Here is a 19,045-nt window from a genome sequence, read left to right as displayed (position 1 = left end):
TTGCATGTGAGGCTTTGGGCTGTTCATCTGGTAACTTCTCAGTGTGCAGTGGGGATGCAGTAACTGGAACATCAGAAAGAAGAGTTACCAGATACTTCAAAAGTGGTGAAGATATTAGAAGCCCTGGCCTTAGGACCCAAGGAAGAGCAAGGTTTGTGGGTAATAATCTGTATAAAACTGATAGGAAGCTATAAGGAGGGCTCTTAGAACTTTGGGGTAGGTGAAGGTTAGAGCCTGGATGAATTAGGGGCCTGTGGCTTCTAATACCATCAGTTGCCTGTACTCAGCCGCTGTCAGCAGTGCTATCTGGCTCTAGAGAGCCATAGCATTCCAGGAGAGGAGAGAAAGCTGCTCAAAGCCCTCGTGGTTGTGTACCCCAATCTAGACAGACATAATAGCACGCAGGGACAAAGCGAAAGAGAAGACTAGGCAGAGACAATGTGAATCTGTTTAGCACATACTGTAAATGCATTTAAAAATATTGTTGGCTCATATCTGCAGGTAACACTAATTATGAAGTTGTTGGACTGAGGACTTTATTTCTTTGACTGTGACTCTCACCATCTTCAAAGTCAGCAATGAAGAATTTCTTCCTCATTGAATCACTAACATGTTTTGGATCTCTCTGACTTTCTAGTTCACTGACCTCTGACCTCTAGACCCAGACTTTAAAGACCCATGTGATTAGATTAGCCAGCCTGGGTAATCTCCCCATTCTAAGGTTGATTTAATTATGTCTGCAAAATCCCTTTGCCATACAATGTAACATAATACGTAATTAGCAACCATAGGAAAGCTGCAGTGACTTTGAAACCAACCCAATTGTCCCATAGAACTGATGTTTATGGTTTCTTTTAAATAAACACAGAAATGGACCCTCCCAGTCTTGAAATTTGAAGAAGTTACATTTGTATTACCTGAGTTCCTTTCTCAGGAAACCAATTATGGGTCTTCCAGAGAGTATCAAATAACTGAAATTTACCAGAGTACCCCCTCTGGACAATGAGATGTCAGACCCCTCATCCCATCCTAATTGCCTAAGTGACCACCTGCTTCCTGTTGACCAATTCCTCCTTCTTACTGCACCCTGATTCCTCTTTTCCTGCATGTAGCTGCATTTCTTCCCTGCTCGCTAAACCCTACATTTGAGTTGGTCAGGGAGCTGGATTTCAGACTGATCTCTACCTCCTCAGCTGTAGAAGCTGATGAAGGCCTTATTTCTTGTCAATACTACTTGTCTCAGTGACTGGATTTCTCTGCAGTGAGCAGCAAGACTTAAATGAAACTCCTGGTGTTTCAGTAACAACTATGCTATTACTAGACAAAATAAACAAGATAAGTTTTTTTTTTTTTTTTTTTTTTTGAGATGGGGGTTTCACTCTTGTTGCCCAGACTGGAGTGCAATGGCATGGTCTCACCTCCTGGTTCAAGCGATTCTCTTGCTTCAGCCTCCCGAGTAGCTGGGATCGCAAGCATGTACCACCATGCCCGGCTAATTTTGTACTTTTAATAAAGACGAGGGTTCTCCATATTGGTCAGGCTCGTCTCGAACTCCTGACCTCAGGTGATCCGCTGCCTCGGCCTCCCAAAGTGCTGGCATTACAGGTGTGAGCCACCATGCCTGGCCTAAAGAGGAGACTTTAAGATGTTGCCAAAGACAATGAGGGATATTTTGTAATGATGAAAGGGTTAATCTATCAGGAAGAAAGTACAATATAAACACATATGCATCTGACTGAGCCTCATAACACGGGAAGCAAAAGCTGATAGAAATTGAAGTAAGAGGGTTGAGTTGAGCGGCGACTGCAGCTGCCACGGGATGGCCGGGATCATGCACAGGGAACCTTGCGGGGTGGGCTGGCGGGTGCACCCCTGGGGGGCTGCACGCATGCGTTGGGACTGGCAGCATAACAGCCTGGAGGAGGATGCCGAGGACTTCTTCATTGCCAGGATCTCCTTCTTCAGGAGAGCGCTCCAGGGCAAGCCCCGCTTCAGCCAGCAAGACGTTTAGAAAGAGAAACCCACAGTTACCTCAGCAAAGAGGAGATTAATGAGTAAGTTCATAAATACAGATTAGCAATCCCAGACACGTTGAAGATGACCGTGAATTCAAATGCGATTTACACTGGCTTCATTAAAGTGCAGATGGAACTCTGCAAACCTCCACAGACCTCTCTAAACTCTGGGAATCTCTCTCCCAGTAGCAATGGCTGTATGAAGATGCTTCGTGTCAGCAGCACAAACACTGTCGGGGAAGTGATCGAGGCCCTGCTCAGAAAGTTTCTGGTGACTGAGAGCGCTGCCAAGTTCGCACTTTCTAAGCGTCATCACAGGGAAGATCAAGTCGACGCCTGCAAGCTCACAGACCGGGAACATCCAGTCCACCTGCATTTGGTAGCAGGGCCCAGAACAGACACACTTAGTTTTGTTCTTCATGAACATGAATTGGAGAGTGGGAAACCTTCAGCCTTCCAGAGCTCCAGAATTTCCTGCGCATCTTGGACAAGGAAGAAGATGAGCAGCTGCAGAAGCTGAAGCGGCGCTACACAGCCTACAGACACCAGCTGGAAAAAGCCCTCGGTGAGGTGTGGAAGCCCGATTAAAGCAGGGCTCCCTGCCCGCGAGGCCCGGTGTGGGACCGACGTACCGAACAGCACCAAGAGCCTCTCTTCTCGGAGGGCTGCTGTCTTGCTCCAGTATGCGAGGGTCTTCCCCTTTTTATCTGTAGATTTTGTTCCCCCAACCTGGTCACACAGCATCCTGCACCTTAGTGTCCCCCGTAAGGGACTCTGCAAGCTTGTTGTTCAGCACCGCAGCGTAACCTCTTGGCAAGCTGTGAACCTGTAGCCTCAGCAGGAGCATTCGAGGGCGCTTAGAAGCATGAACGCTGGGGGTGGTTTTTTTTTTTCTGTATTTTCTTTTAGTTATTTTAATTATGTGATGATGCTGTTAAGCTTATGGATGGGCAGATGAGTTTTTTAAAAGCTTAACTAGGAATCTCTTTTTCTGAATGCTTGTCCTGGTTTGAAACTACCTGTCTGTCTCTCTTTTCTTTTAATGTCAGAGGAATCGATCCATGTGAATCGAAAGGCACAGGAATCTAGGAACTTTGAGGAATTTGTTGTGAAAGATTTTGTTGGGCGTTGACAAAGAGGAAAGTGTAAGTTTGGGGAAGCGTGTGGCGTGGGCGAGCGCTGTGGGCTGTGGAAGGTTCCGTGGCTTTTCAGTTAGGTGTAGTGGAGAAAGGGGTAGTTGCTTATAAATGAGTTAAAAGCATTCAGTGTTGAGAGATTAAACCCATTTGAGGATCTCTTGGTTTCCTGGTGGGTAAAATGTGGAAACAGAGGCGGAAGCTAGAACGAACGGAGGGACCCATGAACTCTGCAGCAGATGGAACAGAGAATCAGGCAGGTGGAGCTACCGTCCTGGGCCGACGTGGGCCTCAATGCAGCTGGAACCGACCCGCTAATTCTGCCCTTTTGGAGTGGAAGTTCTCATCGGTGTAGCTTCTCTGCAGAGGCAGAACAGTGACGATTCGCTCACTCTTGTTAAGATGCATACAGTATCTAGTGTTTCCCCCAGAGGTGGTTTTCAACGTTGAGGTGGAATTTGGGTAGGGGCGACTGTTTTTCCCTTGATTGTTAGCTAGGATATTTATCAAGTAAACTCTGTGACCATCACTCCCTTCCCTTTTTTCTCCCTCCCCACCCTCTCTTGTTCCTTCCCTTCCTCCCTCTCTTCCCCCCTCCCTCTCCTCTCCCTCTCACTTTCTTTTCAACATTGAAATCTGTTCTTACATATTATAGAACAGGGCTATTGAATAAAGACTCCACCCTACTCAATCTTTAGTTCTAAAGGACAACTTGACTGTGAGGAGGAGCGCCCCCAAGAAAGGGGGGAAAGTCCACACCCAGCTAACCACACAGCAGGGCTTCATTATGGAAATATTTTAACAAAAGTACGTTATGCCAACCAAAGAAACTGCAGGTGCGATAGAAGCCTTCCTTAAAACAGGCTAAATCACCTTATTTTATGCAGCAGTTTAATCGGAGAACGGAGGGAAAGGCGTGCAGTGGTTCCAGAGGGGCCTTATATTCTATTTCTAGTCTAGATATTTTTGTTTATAAATTCCCAAGGAATTGTTAACACTTTGGTGACTCCTAGTGGATTCTTTTTGAAATTCCAAGGTGCTTCAGTTCCTTGCCCAAGTGAACTGTGCCTTTTATTGCATTTCTGTTCCTCTCTTGGTGGCTCTTCTGACTTTTCAGAGAACACCCACCTTGTTGGAGGCAGACTTAAGTTGTTATGCTGTGCCACACAATCTACCGAGACAACCGTATCTTCCTGAGCATTTAAGGAAAGTTGAAAAAAGAATAGAATTAGCAGCGATCAAATATGTTTGGCACATCTTGTTTAATTTTGTATGTAACTTCTCTTTAATACATTGATGAGGTTTTAGTGACATTGTCATCCAGCACTTTCCTTTTGTTGTTCAGGGAACGCCTTTGTGATTTTATGCTGGTTTTACTGTAACTCAGACTATGGCCCGGGGTGGAGTATATTGTTATCAGCCACCTGGTTTTTTACTTACTCATCTCAGTAAACATATTTTGTGAGGCATTTGTTTCTCAGATTAAGACACTGTTAGAACCTAAAGCAGTAGCTGATGGGTATCTGTGAATTTTTTTTTAACTACTTGAGGTAGATTGTCTAACGAGGCATCCTCATCTGTATTCATCCAGAGCCTCGCTCACTGTCATGTGCACTACAAATTGCAAATCGGAAACTTACTGTATTGAAATTCTGTCAGTTCATGGGTCTTGAAGACTGAGCTTTTTCCCAAACACTGGTTACTGCAGCAGCATTTTTAATGTGTAAGTGAAGAAAAAAGGCCACTAAGGCCAAAGGCTTTTTAAGAATCATTGTACAGATCATTATGTTCAACTGTCTAAGCTTTGCTGTCATGCTGTTTTCTCTTCAGTGTGTGATGGGACAGGAACCATGTTAAATGAAGGGGTAGTATTGCAGGAGAGCATCTGAAATGGCAGAAGTAAAAAGTTACAATATTTATCATTTTGATGGGTTTAAGTTTATCTTTGTAGGGAAGATTTTTCTCCCCTAACATTGTTTCTAGAGTGGCAAAATTGTTTCCAGTATTAAAAATTGAAGTTATTAGTTAAAAAAAAAAAGAATTGAATGGAGAAATTGACAATTCAACAATAGTAGATGGAGACTTTAATACCACATTTTCAATAATGAATAGAGCAACTATGCAGAAGATCAATAAAGAAATAAAAGATGTAAACACAACGTACCAGACATCTATAGAATAGTCCACCCAACAAGAACAGAATATGTTCCCTCTCAAGTACACAGAGGACATTCTATAGGATAGACCATCTGCTAGCCCTTCAAATCAATCATAATAAATGTAAAAGGATTGAAATCATATAGTTTTTGAGACATCTCACTGACTAACACTCTCACACAGGATAGTTGCAGGTCAGCATGGAGGGTGTGCAGGTTGTTGGCCCTCCTTCCTTCAGTTTGTCATGAAAATGGAGGTGACCATGGTTACACATGTGTAGGCCAGTAGCCCAGGAAAGTCAGACAGCTGAAGGGAAAAGACAGGTATTCCATAAGAGTCTCCCTAGTGTCAGTCTCACAAAACCAGGGAGGAAGTGATACACAGGAAGTGAGGGGGTGAGTCAGGGCATCACTTTCTTCTGCCTATCTGTGCCTGTCATTAAAACCTCAGCTTCTATCCCACTGCACAGGAAAGCTGTGGATCACCACTGACTGCCACAGACCCATGACCTTGATTTATGCTATGCTGCGTCTGAGAAGATATCCTTAGGCCAGTGGCTTTGGGTCAATGCAAATCTTTAGTGTTCCATAAAAACTGCTTCAAACATATAAAATAGTAACAGTTTATAAGTCATTCCAAATTAGGTGGCTACTACATGTATTTAAAGAGAGAGAGATATATAAATTATTTCAGTGGTTGTGACAAATTGGAAAGAGAGCCTGTGGAGTTAAAATGAAAATCGTAAGTGACGAGCACAAAATATGTATATAGAGATTATAACACAAAGCAACTGACACATAGAAGAGGAGAGAGGGGTTAGGAGTTATGAGTATCAAACTTGTCTTCAAATTAAATGAAAAACCAACATAGGCCAGGGGTGGGGCTCATGCCTGTAATCCAAACACTTCGGGAGGCCAAGGTGTGAGAATAACTTGAGCCCAGGAGTTTGAGACCAGCCTGGGCAACATAGTGAGATCCCATTTACACACACAAACACACAAAACAGCTGAGGGTGGTGAGAAGTGCCTGTAGTCCCAGCAATTCAGGAGGCTGAGGCAGGAGGATCCCTTGAACCTGGGGGTTGGAGGCTGCAGTGAGCTGTGATCACACAATTAAACTCCAGCTTGAGCAGCAGAGCTAGACCTTGTCTATTAAAAAAACAAATTAAAAAATCTAACATGCTTCCCCAGTGGGGAAAAGATGCCAGTATAACTTTGGGTTGCAGCAATACGAATATTAAGACATTGACCAAAATCATTTTATTTTTTATTAGTTTTATTTTTTGAGACAGAGACTCACTTTGCTGTCAAGACTGGAGTGCAGTGGCATGGTCTTGGTTCCCTGCAGCCACAAACTCCTGGACCCAAGCGATCCTTTCACCTCAGTCTCCTGAATCACTGGGACTACAGGCATGCAGCACTATGCCCAGCCAAGTTTTAAAATTTTTTGGTAGAGGCAGCATTTGGCTATGCTGCTTGGGTTGGTCTCAGACTCCTGAGCTCAAGTCATCCACCCACCTTGGTCTCCCAAAGTGCTGGGATTACAGGTGTGAGCCACTGCACCTGGCCTTGAAATACTTATAAATAAATTATTGACACAGTGAGCAGAATATTCAGGGTTTTTCTGATAGTATTAAAATGCTGTAGAAAACTGGAGAACTAAAGAAGAATACCGAGACTATGTAAAAGTGTTACATTTTTAATCAGGAAAAAGTGACTTCATGACCGTCCTTCAGACAATGCTAGAACTTGGGAAATATGTATTCCTTGAAGTTTTCTGTGCATTTGCAATAACAAACAATGAAAATGTGGGTAAATTTTAGAAAGAGAGAGGCCTGTGGTATGTCACAAGGGTATACAAATGCTGAGAATGACCGCTGAGGGAGGGTCTCCGTTGGTGGTGACCTTCAGGAGAGACCTTGTGTTTCCACATGGCCTAGGCACCTGGAAGGCAGAGATCCTAATATTCCATGATGCCCCCACCTTCTAATTCTGTTATTGTGACTCCACACCGTTGCCTGGCACTTGGTCTTACCTCTGGCCTTCCTATCAGAGCCTGAATCACAGACAGTACCTTAGACTCTAAGCTTAGCCACCTGGTGCCTTGTTTTTGTGGCTAAGGATATTCAGAGTTGTGGGATGCTGCCAAAGTTTATCCCAAAAGTAAGTTATGACTCAGACCTGCTTTCTTTAGGCCCGTTGAAGTTCCTTTTTTTTTTTTTAATGTAAACAATCTTTATTGAAGTATAATTTACATACTATAAAGCCACTCATTATAATTGTAGAGTTGAATACTTTTTAGTAATTTACCCAAGTAGTGCAACCATTACCATAATCCATTCCTTTGTTTTTTTTTTTTTTTCATTTATTTATTTTTTTGAGACAGATTCTCACTCTGTCACCAGGCACCAGGCTGGAGTGCAGTGGCACGATCTCCACTCATTGCAAACTCCACCTCCTGGGTTCAAGCAATTCTCCTGCCTCAGCCTCCTGAGTAGCTGGGACTACAAGTGCACACCACCACACCCAGCTAATTTTTTGTATTTTTTAGTAGAGACGGGGTTTCACCATGTTGGCCTGGATGGTCTCGATCTCTTGACCTCATGATCCACCCGCCTCGGCTTCCCAAAGCATTGGGATTGCAGGCGTGAGCCACCGTGCCTGGCCTGTTTGTTTTGAAAGCATTATTTGTTCGGGTTTCTTCTCCGTAGGCTCTGGCTCTGCTCCCTCCACAAGCTTCAGCATGGCAGTATCTCCCACCCCTTGTTTTGGTCCAAGGGCAGAAATGAGCATCCTGGAAACCAATCAGTACTTGCGCTCTGAATTTGAAAAATGCCAGCAGAACTTCTGAGACCTCAAAGAGACATTCCTGACACCCAAAGCTACTGCCTACTCCCTGCCAACCAGCTGCACAAATACAGTAGGTCCCCTAGAGGCACGGTCACCAAAGTGATCAATGATCATCCATCTTTCCTCTGTGTAGTGAAACATGGCAGACTGCCAACCAGCTGCAGAAATACAGTAGATCCCCTAGGGGCACGGTCACCAAAGTGATCAATGATCGTCCATCGTTCCTCTGTGTAATGAAACACTGCAGACTTTATTATCTATCAAAATTAATTGTATCCTGACTACACTCCCAGAAAGGCACAAGTGGGCATTGTACTCTCAATTTGCTGAGGACAGAAAACCTGAAGCACAAAGGTGTGAAATTTGCAGGGAGAGTGTAGTGAGGAATAGAAGCTAAAGCCTTGGTTTAGGGATGAAACTGTCTTTCCCTCTCAGCAATGCATATCAGCTTCTACAGACATGTAATACCGCTATTGGTTAAAACATCTCAGGATTCAATGTAACTTTTATAAGAGCACCCATTTGCAAAGCACTGTGCCAACAGCACCAAGGCTGAAAACAGTAATAGTGTACCCTATCTGCCTTGAAGGAACTTAAAACTGCCTGTTCTCAACGAGTCACAGATATGTGGAGATGCGAACTTCAATAGCAGACATGGAGAAAATTCGTGATGCCTGGATCAAGATTCTCTTCCCATATAAGTTCAAATAAGCCATTTTTCATGCTCGGGTTAGATTGAGGGTATTTCCTGAAAATCAGAGACTTTGTAACAGCCTTGCTGTCTCTCCCTGAGTATCAGTTTCGCCAACAGCAAGCAACAGCAGGTGGACCTCCAGGGTCAGAGCTGAGACACATGGCCATAATGAGAACAAGGCCAAGTGCAGCAGACCGCCGTTCTCAGTAGAAGGCCAGGCCAAGGTAGGGTCTGGCCCTTTCCTCTCCAGAGTCAGCTCTCATGTCTGTAAATCCACTGTAACATCCCAAGCCCGTTACTAATAGTGGGCGAAGGGAGAAGCTGTAATGACAAGGAAAAGTGGGAACAAGGGCATGAGAGGAACAGGGAATTGGGGGAGGACTCTGGTTAACACTGAGATCGAGTTTGCATTTCAATTTCTACAATTACTTTAAAATAAACCATTGCAGGGTGTGGGGTGGCTAAAAGTTGCTGTCCGACTTACTGTCATAGAAAGTAAAGCCAAAAGCCCCCTTATTAAAGAAGTGAAAAGGCAAGCTTTCGTGTGTGGAAAAACTCATCTTTTTTTAAACTTCATTCATTATCATTATCGTTATAATTGTAGGACAAAATTTTCTCAAGCTAGAGAAGAAAAATATTACCTAAGAGCTTAGTATAAAGGTATTATTGTGCAAAGATTAAAGAGCATATACCCCGGAGCCAAATGTCCTGTGTTCAAATCTAACTTATCATCACTGTGCCTCAGTTTTCTCATCTGTGCTGGTAATAGATTAGTGACAACCTCTTTGGATAGTGATGATGGTCACATGACGATAATTCTTAAAACCTACTGCGTCAGTACCATGACAAACGCTGTGGTGGTTCTCCGTTTACAACACCACCTGTTAGCATTTGGGCATTTTTCATTTGGATCTTTCTCCTCCATATACAGTTTTACACAGTCATATCCAGATGAATATTTAAATCTTGGAAATATTTGGGGATTATTGAGACTCTTGAAACAGGAGAACCATCAGTCCTACACTTTTTAGTGTCTTCCCAAACACACAGGAAGTCATTATTTTATGCCTTCATGTTCGTGTTTTACTTAAGAGGCTGTAGGGCTTGGTATATTGGCCTTAAGATTTGAAGTCATGACTGGGCATGGTGGCTCATGCCTGTAATCCCAGCACTTTGGGAAGCCAAGGCGGGAGGATCATTTGAGGTCAGGAGTTTGAGATGAGCCTGGCTAACATGGTGAAATCTATCTCTACTAAAAATACAAACATTAGCTGTGTGTGGTGGTACACATCTGTAATCTCAGCTACTTGGGACACTGAGGCAGGAGAAGTGCTTGAAACCAGGAGACAGCGGCTGCAATGAGCTGAGATCATGCCACTGCGCTCCAACCTGGGCAACAAAGTGAGAGTCCAGCTCAAACAAACAAACAAACAAAAAGATCTGGAGTCAGACCTCAGGGGATGTGAATTCTGACTTTACCTCATTCCAGTTGAGCCATCTTGTTAAGTTCCTTTATCTGCCTGTGGGCTTGTCTTTCCTCAGCTCTAAAACAGGGAGTAGTTGAGAGATTGAGGAATAAAGATATGGAAATCCCAGTGTAAAGCCTGGTACTGGGGATACGTTTATCCTTGAGATAGGCTCTGCCTCCTGTGCTGCAGGCAGTGACCCCGCAGCAGCATGTCCAGCCTCCCACCGATGCAGCATGCCTGTCTTTTCTTAGAATGTGAAGAGTACAAAGATCTTATAGAGTCTGTGCTGGAGGAGGAGCTGGAGTTCAAGGAGAGGGAACTGGCTGAGATGCCGAGACCAGCTGCAAGGCTCCGGTAAGGAGGTACCTCTGTGGGAAGTGAATCAATGCTGCTTGAAGTGGGGCAGCCCAAGCTGGTAGAATAAAGGGCAAATCTGTGCAAGGAGAAGGGCAGAAATGTACAAGCAGACACAGAACTAGACTAAGGCACAATGAGGCTATGGCAGAGTCAGGTCTCTAGGGTTTTCCATTAAATAGCATATTAATAACACAGAGACAGCTGCCTGCGTTGGAATACCAGCAGTGTGGCTTCTATCTGTGTGTCCTTCAGCAAATTTATTTCACTTTTCTGCATGTGACTTACTTGGGCTATCTCATTTATAAAATGAAAATATGGACAGTATCTACCTTAGAGGGTTATGAAGATTACATGCACCATTGCAAGTATTATAACCATCCCAAATGCATATAAAACCCTGAACAACAACTTTCTGTTAGGATTATATTGGTTCCCATTTATAGATGTGGTGATTATCATTAATGGACTAACATTTTCTATAAGAGATGATTTTCAAGCTTTCTGAAGTGCCCTTCATGATAGAATATTTCTTCTCCAAGCTTTATTAAAAAAACATTATCCTAGGTGGAGTGTTGACGGTAGGGCTACTGGATAGATAGATGATTGAGCAGCTGTTGTGTGGAAAATGGATTATTAATTTGCTCAGGACCAGCATTGCCTATCCTTAGAGGGTTTCAGACATAGGGTAGATTATAGTATTCAAAACTTCTTTTAATCCTTTGTTGAAAGGAAATCATAGACACTCAAACATGTAAAACTCAGCAAAGCAGAGATATTTGGTTGAAGGGGAGATAGGTCTGGAACCTGTTTCTGCTTAGTGTATGTCTTAACTTCCCCTGACACTTTCTAGAAACTCTAAGGACTAGCGTTTGAAAGATGACCTGTAGATGACTACTTAGAAGAATAGCATAGCAGGGAGGACACTCAGGCATTAGACGGGGTGGATGACTGTAAATGTTCACTCCAGCTCTGGGATTACATGGATCTACGCATTAACTGAGTAACCACTTGTATGTGTATGTACTACTGGGTGCTGTACATTGGGTAATAGGTGGTGCTGTCTTTAGATTCACAGAACTCACACTCTACATTTAGACTGATGTGTATTAATTCATTCTCACGCTGCTATAGACACATATCTGAGACTGATATGTGAGACTGAGACTGATTTATAAAGAGAAGAGGTTTAATCGGCTGATGGTTCTGTGGGCTGTACAGGCTTCTGCTTCTGTGCAGGCCTCAGGAAATTTACTATCATTGTGGAAGTCGAAGGGGAAGCAGGCATGGTCTTCACATGGCCAGAACAGGAGAGAGACACAGAGCGAAGAGGGAGGTGCTACACTTTCAAACAAGCAGACCTGGTGAGAGCTCACTCACCCTCAGGAGAACAGCAAGGGGGAAATCCACCCCCAGGGTCCAGTCACTCTCCAGCAAGTCCCTCCCAACACTGGGGGTTACAATTCAACATGAGCCACACATATCACTCTGAGAAATGTTTATACAATAATTAGAAAACAATGAATCCCACATAGAGCAATCAAATTACTACTCAGAACTTTCTTCTTTTTCTTTTGTTTTTTGGAGATAGAGTTTGTTGCAGGCTAGAGTGCAGTGATGTCATCTCAGCTCACTGCAGCCTCCACCTCCCACCCCAGATTCAACCAATCCTTCCACCTCAGCCTCCCAAGTAGCTGAGAATACAGGTGCATGCCACCACATTGGCTAATTTTTGTATTTTTAGTACTGGGGTTTCACCATGTTTTCTAGGATGGTCTCAAGCTCCCAACCTGAGGTGACTCATCCTCCTCAGCCTCCCAAAGTGCTGGAATTACAGGTGTCAGCCGGTGTGCCTGGCTAGAACTCTAGTTTAAATTGCCTTCTTACTGGTTATGGCTTATCTTCATGTTAAGAAGAATGCTATCCTTGACGTTTTCACTAAATTTTCATTTTAACTTTCAATTAATACCAGAAATGCCTGCCCAACACTTTTGAACCTGGCTTTATTTACTGCATAATGCTTGATGTGTATCATATGAAAATGTACTTGGGCTAAAGTGGGGAAAAAAGGCACATTTTTTAAACTACAGTAAGTAAAAAAAAAAAAAAAAAGAAAAAAAGACAAACCCGAGGCTGTTTCTTCATTTCCTCTGCCACAGGCAAGTCAAACAATGTGTAGAAGAATTCATCTTGGGCCAGGTGTGATGGTTTGTACCTTTCATCCCAGCACCTTGGGAGGCTGAGGTGTGCATATCATTTGAGATCAGGAGTTTGAAGCTAGCCTGGCCAACATGGCAAAACCCCATCTCTACTAAAAATATAAAAATTAGCCTGGCATGGTGGTGGGCACCTGTAGTTCCAGCTACTTGGAAGGCTGAGGCAAGAGAATCATTTGAACCTCGGAGGTGGACGTTGCAGTGAGCCAAGATTGCATCACTGCACTCCAGCCTGGGCAACAGAGTGAGATGAGACTCTGTCTCAAAAAAAAAAAAAAAAAAAAAAAGAGAGAGAATTCAACTTGGGGAGTTCCTTATGGGGATTCTAAGAGATCTCTCCTCTGAAGCTCCTATAACCTGTTATTCACCACATTCCCTCATACATTTTACTCTTCTTTCCCATCTTAGAATACGTGATCCCTTAATCCATGCTCAGGCTGAAGAACTGACCCACTTATGGCAGAAGATACAGGAAGGGAGCAGTGTCTGCTGCCTTTTCACCCAGCATGTGAAGAACACAGTCAAGTCTTCTGAGAGCCTCCTCAGGAACACTGGCATTGCCTATGACCAGAGACAGAGACTCTGTGAGCAAATGGTAGAAGGAAGCCAGCTGACAGAGATCCTTGCCAGAAACCTCGCAACAGGTAAGCTGGCTACAGGCTCTGAGGACCCTTAGCTCCTCCCAAGTCCCCCAAAGTGGGGAGAAAAAGTACAAGGTTACCTCCATTGGAGATTTTATTTTACTTTAGACTACGGTCCTAAATCCGCATTCTATTGTTTTCTCTTTAGAGCACTCAGGTAATCACTTTAATATTCTTTCAAGAGTTCTTAGTTTTGTTGTTTGAGACAGAGTCGCTCTCTTACCCAAGCTGGAGCAGGGGACACGATCTTGGCTCTGCAATCTCTGCCTCCTGGGCTTAAGCAATCCTCCCATCTCAGCCTCCCAAGTGGCTGGGACTACAGGTGTGTGCCACCATTCCTGGCTAATATTTATATTTTTTGTAGAGACAGGATTTTGCTATGTTGCCCAGGCTGGTCTTGAACTACTGAGCTCAAGTGATTCACCCTCTCTGGCCCCCCAAAGTTCTGAGATTACAGGTGTGAGTCACTGTGCCTGGCCTGAAACTTAGTAGTTTCAATCAGTAAGAGAGATAGAGTATAGCAGACAACTTCATCTTGATGAGTATAAGAACTCACCTTAACTTCTGGAAGATATTTTCACTGGATGTAGGATTCTAGTTGACAGTTTTTTTGTTTTTAAAAAGTGTTTGAAAAGTGATATTCCACTGGCTTCTGGCTTACATTGTTTCCTACAAGAAGTCTGCCGTAATTCTTATTTTTGTTCCTCTGTACATAATATGTTTTTTCCTCTGGCTGCTTTTGAGATTTTCTATTTATCACTGGTTTTAAGCAATTTGACTATGATAAGACCGTGTATAGTTTTATCTTTTATATATTGTTTTACCTCATTTAGTTTCTTGCATCTGCACATTTATAGTTCTCAGCAAATTTGAATAATAATGACATATAATATGTATTATACACGGCATTATAATATATTATATACATGGCATATATAACAAATATATATAATATACATTTTATTTTTTATCTCTATCTTCTCCTTCAAAGACTCCAGTTATATTTGTGTTAGCTGTTTTGTAATTGTACCACAGCTGACTAAAGGTCTGTCCATTTTTGTTGTATCTTTTTTCTCTTTGTTTCTTTTTAGTTCCATGTCTTGGAATTGATTAACCTTTCTTAAGCAGCATCTAATCTGCTGTTAATCCTAGCCAGTGTATTTTCATCTCAGGCTTTATTTTTCATCTAAATTTAATTCAGCTCTTTTTTTTAATGTCTTCTGTGTAACTCCACATCATTTCATATTTCCCCTATCATCTTCATTTTATTTCATTCTAGTTTTTGAGACAGAGTCTTGTTCTGTTGCCCAAACTGGAGTGCAGTGGTGAGATTTTGGCTCACTGCAACCTTCACCTCCTGGGTTCAAGCAATTCCTCTGCCTCAGCCTCCTGAATAACTAGGATTACAGCCATGTGATGCCACACTTAGCTCATTTTCATATTTTTCATAGAGATGAGGTTTCAGCACATTGGTCTGGCTGGTCTTGAACTCCTGACCTCAGTGGCCCACCCACCTCAGCCTTCCAAAGGGCTGGAATTACAGGCATGAGCCACTGCACCTGGCCTACCTTCTTTAATTCAAGGAATATAGTTATATTTGTTTCAATGTTCTTGTCTACAAATTCTGTCTCTGTGCCCTTCCTATTGTGTTTAATTCTCATCTGATGTGTCCTTTCTAAGTCAGTTAAAGTGGATTGATTTTTTTTTCCCTTTTTCATCGTGGATCTTAGTTTTCTGTCTCTCTGCATTCCTAACATTATTTGATTTGGTGTTAGACACTGCCAATAGTAACTCATTGAGTGCTGGACTTTTTGCATTTTGTGTTAAAATTGTTTTAGCTTTGTTTGGTATACAATAAAATTAGTTAAAAACAATTTGCTTCTTTTCAAGCTGGCTTTTTAAATTTTTTAAGGCAGGATAAGATCAGACATTAGTCAATGGCTATTTTTTTCCCACTATGGAGGAAATATGCCTTTTTAAAAAAATAAACCTTATTTTTTAGAGTAGTTTCAGATTCACAGCAAAATTGAACAGGAAGTACAAACCATTCCTATCTGCCCCTTGCCTCTACACATGCATAGCCTCCTAGACTATCAACATCTCTCTCCAGAATGGTACATTTATTACAATTGATGAACTTACCCTGACATCTTATTATCACCCAAAGTCCATAGCTTACATTGCGGGTAATACTCCTTTGCATATTCGAAGCCTGTGGTCTCCAACTGTTTTGGCACCAGGAACTGGTTGCATGGAAGACAATTTTTCCATGGATGGGGTGGGGGTAGGGTGGTAGTGGTGGGGGTGATAGTTTCAGTATGAAACTGTTTCACGTCCAAAAATCAGGCATTCACTAGAGTCTCATAAGGAGCGTGCAACCTAGATCTCTTGTGGAACCTAGATCTTTCACATGTACAGTTCACAGATGGGTTTGTGCTCCAATGAGAATCTAATGCCATCGCTGATCTGACAGGAGGCGGAGCTCAGGTGGTAATTCTTTCTGGCTGCTGCTCACCTTCTGCTGTGTGGCCCTATTCCTAACAGGCCACGGACCAGTGCTGGCATTTGGGGACCCCTGTTCTAACCAATGCTCCCTTTATCAAAAGGGTTTTTCACTTCAGCTGATGGAAACACCAAGTGTCGCAAGCTCTGTGTGAGCTACAGACACGATTCCTTTTGAGAAGTTCTTTTCCCTGCTTTGCATCATTTCCTCAAATACATGTACTAATCAGCATTTAGCTGAAGATTGAAGACAGGTATCCAAGGCATTCTCTCTGTGCAGCAATCTACTCTCCAGTCTGTCCTGTGATGTCACCACCCTAACTTCTACAAACTTACTACAGGCTCTGCCTGGGCCCTCCCCCACTTCTCTGCAGTTCAAAACCTCAGGTGGTAAACTGGAGTAATCTTAGGGCTTACCGCTTTTATTTTCTCTCTCCCAGGGATCACTGCACTGTACTGCACTACGTCCAATGTTGAAGCTATAGTTGAAAATAGTTTTCCAGTTGCTTAAGGTGGAGGACAAATCTGGTCCCTATTACTCCAAGTTGGCTGGAAACAAAAGTCTCCATTCAATCTCCGTGGTCAGAAAGAAGAGTATGACAGAAGGCAGCTTGTTAGAATGGAAGATCCCTGGGCTAAGAATCAGAATTACCTGGGCTCTAGTCTCAGCACTGCGTTCACTAACTTTGTACAGGTGATTGGTCCTTCTTGAACTTCTGTTTCCTCATTTGTAAAGAGGGTAAAATCATCATTCCACAGCTGCTGTAGAGATCAGTTGAAGTAGTATCCTAATGTTCATAAGTGTATTTCTCTTTTGGGGTTATTTATTTATCTATTTATTTTCAGGTCCCAATAAACTGTCCAAATCTTTTGGGGTTACCTTAGGCACTGGACATAGTAGAAACTGGTACTGGAAAAGTTGATTTATACTAGAATATTTTTCATAGAATTACTCCCAATTCTCACTCACAAACTGAAAAAAAAAAAATGACTCTCAAGAACATCTGAGGAAGAACAAGGCACAATAGGGACAGACTTGAAGGCACCTGGCTGTCCTCTGTTTGGAGTAGAGGTGGGACAGGGTATTTGTCCCCTCAGAGACTGCAGTATTTTCTGTGTGAGAGCAGCAATGGGACAGTCATTGTCTGGAAACCAGTCTGTGGCAGGAAGAAAGGTTACAACTGGAGGGTCCAAAGAGCAGCCGGGAAGTATTCTTTGAGCTGGGGAGCAAAAGACATTTTAAACTTTTTGCTCTGCTTCAGGCAGCTGATGTCATGGTGATGATTCAGCACTTCAGGGATGCCCTGTCCAGTGGGCTCAGGCAAGCCTGCCAGACCACTTCACTAAAGAAACAACCTGAGGCCTCCTGCAATAATCTCACAGGGCATTCTGAACACACATGTAAAGTGTTATGTCCCTGACCATAATGGGACCTGCTTAATTTCTGACTAGCGCTTTCTAATTTTGGTTGGCAGAAAATCACAAAGAGAAGAAAGATGAAGACAGGCAAAAGCTACTGGCTCCCAGGTAACTCTAGATGATGAAGGGCTGTTAATGGACTAACCAAATCTAGAGAGGATTCCAGGGTTCAAGAGGTTAAAGGTCCCAGATCTAGAAAAATCTAGAAAAAGCAGAAACTGCTGATTGTCCCTATTTTGTTCACTGATTACACAATGTGTCCTTTAAAAAATGGTTCCCTGTTCTCTTTGCAGCTCTTGTATTGGTTCCGGTCTTCTAATAATTTGTCACATTGAGTTAACTAGTCAATCTTATCAAAAAGTAAACCAACCAGGTATCCCTGGTTTCTGTAACTATATTTATATGGTTAAAAACCAAAGTGAGATGGTTAAAAACCAAAGCGAGATGCCTATTTGCTTTCTGTGCAGTTTTCCTGAATTATACTGGCAGATATTTTACAGCCAGAAAATTACACTGAAAAGTAAATTGACACCAAACCAAGTATTTAAAGCTAGACGTCTAAAATCTGCAAAAGCCCTGGGAGGTTAGGTTTTCTCAGGAGCCAGTATTCAATGGGTCACTCCACATAGTTATTGTTATTGAGACAGGGTCTCTAGCTCTGTCACCCAGACTGGAGTGCAGTGGCATGATCTTGACTCACCAAAACCTACAACCCCGGGCTCAAAGGATCCTCCCACATCAGCCTCCTGAGTGGCTGAGACCACTAAGCCTGGCTATTTGTTTTGCCAGGGTCTTGGCTTGTTGCACAAGCTGATCTCAAACTCCTGAGCTCAGGCAATTCACTCACCCCCCGCCTCCCAAAGTTCTGGGATTATAGATGTGAGACACCGCACCCTGCCTTCCTGAAATAGTCTTGATAATTACAGTTTCTGAACAGTCTCCCTTAGCTGTTTTAGCCATCCCAGGATTGTTGGCAGGCTTGCCAATATTTTTGGAGGTGCAATTGTAATGGCTCCTGGGCTTCAAGCTCCAGTCTCCATCTCTCCTTGGGCGCTTGCTCTCCCATAAGGTTCCATCTGACTACTAGAATACCAGGGGATTTCCATAAAGGCAAAACTTTCATCTTGGCAACACTTTGTAAATAGCCAAGATTCTCAATCTTTGTGCAGCCCCAAGGTATTTTTAAGATCTTTGTAAGTTTAGTCTCAATGATGTACTTCAGTCTAAACCAGCAACTACGGTATCTGCTGCAGAATAGGCTGAATCTGGCAGCAAAGTCACCAGCATGCCCTCTTCCCAGAATAACTCCACTCTCACCACTGGAGCTCCTCCAGGTATGTAAGAGCCCCTTGGGTTGGTAGCCTCGTTGGTGTGTACACAGATTCAAACCTTAACCTGTATCTCCTCTCCCTTACTTGAATATTTGACTTTACTTTGGGGGCAAAACTTTGGATTGTTAGGGAGCCACATGCCTTATATACTCTTCTAGGCAAGAGAAAGAGACTCTATGAATTCCCTCACTGAGCTTTTATACTAATATAAGCCGTATTAGGCTTGTCATTTTGTCAGTGGTGGGGATAAGTATGTGGCTTT

The 19,045-nt window shown here is 43.0% G+C and overlaps 2 pseudogenes; both read left to right on the top strand.

Annotated features, from left to right (window-relative positions):
• Positions 1-2,097: 2,097 nt before the first annotated feature.
• LOC135276347 (ras association domain-containing protein 3-like) lies at positions 2,098-2,603 on the top strand (annotated as a pseudogene).
• Positions 2,604-8,050: 5,447 nt separating this feature from the next.
• LOC135276333 (neuroblastoma breakpoint family member 6-like protein) lies at positions 8,051-17,564 on the top strand (annotated as a pseudogene).
• The last annotated feature ends 1,481 nt before the right edge of the window (positions 17,565-19,045 follow it).

This window comes from Aotus nancymaae, unplaced genomic scaffold (assembly GCF_030222135.1).
Source record: "Aotus nancymaae isolate 86718 unplaced genomic scaffold, 86718_ANA_hifiasm-v0.15.2.pri h1tg000022l_1, whole genome shotgun sequence".
Lineage (NCBI taxonomy): Eukaryota > Metazoa > Chordata > Mammalia > Primates > Aotidae > Aotus > Aotus nancymaae.
The sequence above is the reverse complement of the archived record's forward strand: the minus strand, read 5'-3'. Positions and strand labels throughout refer to the sequence as shown.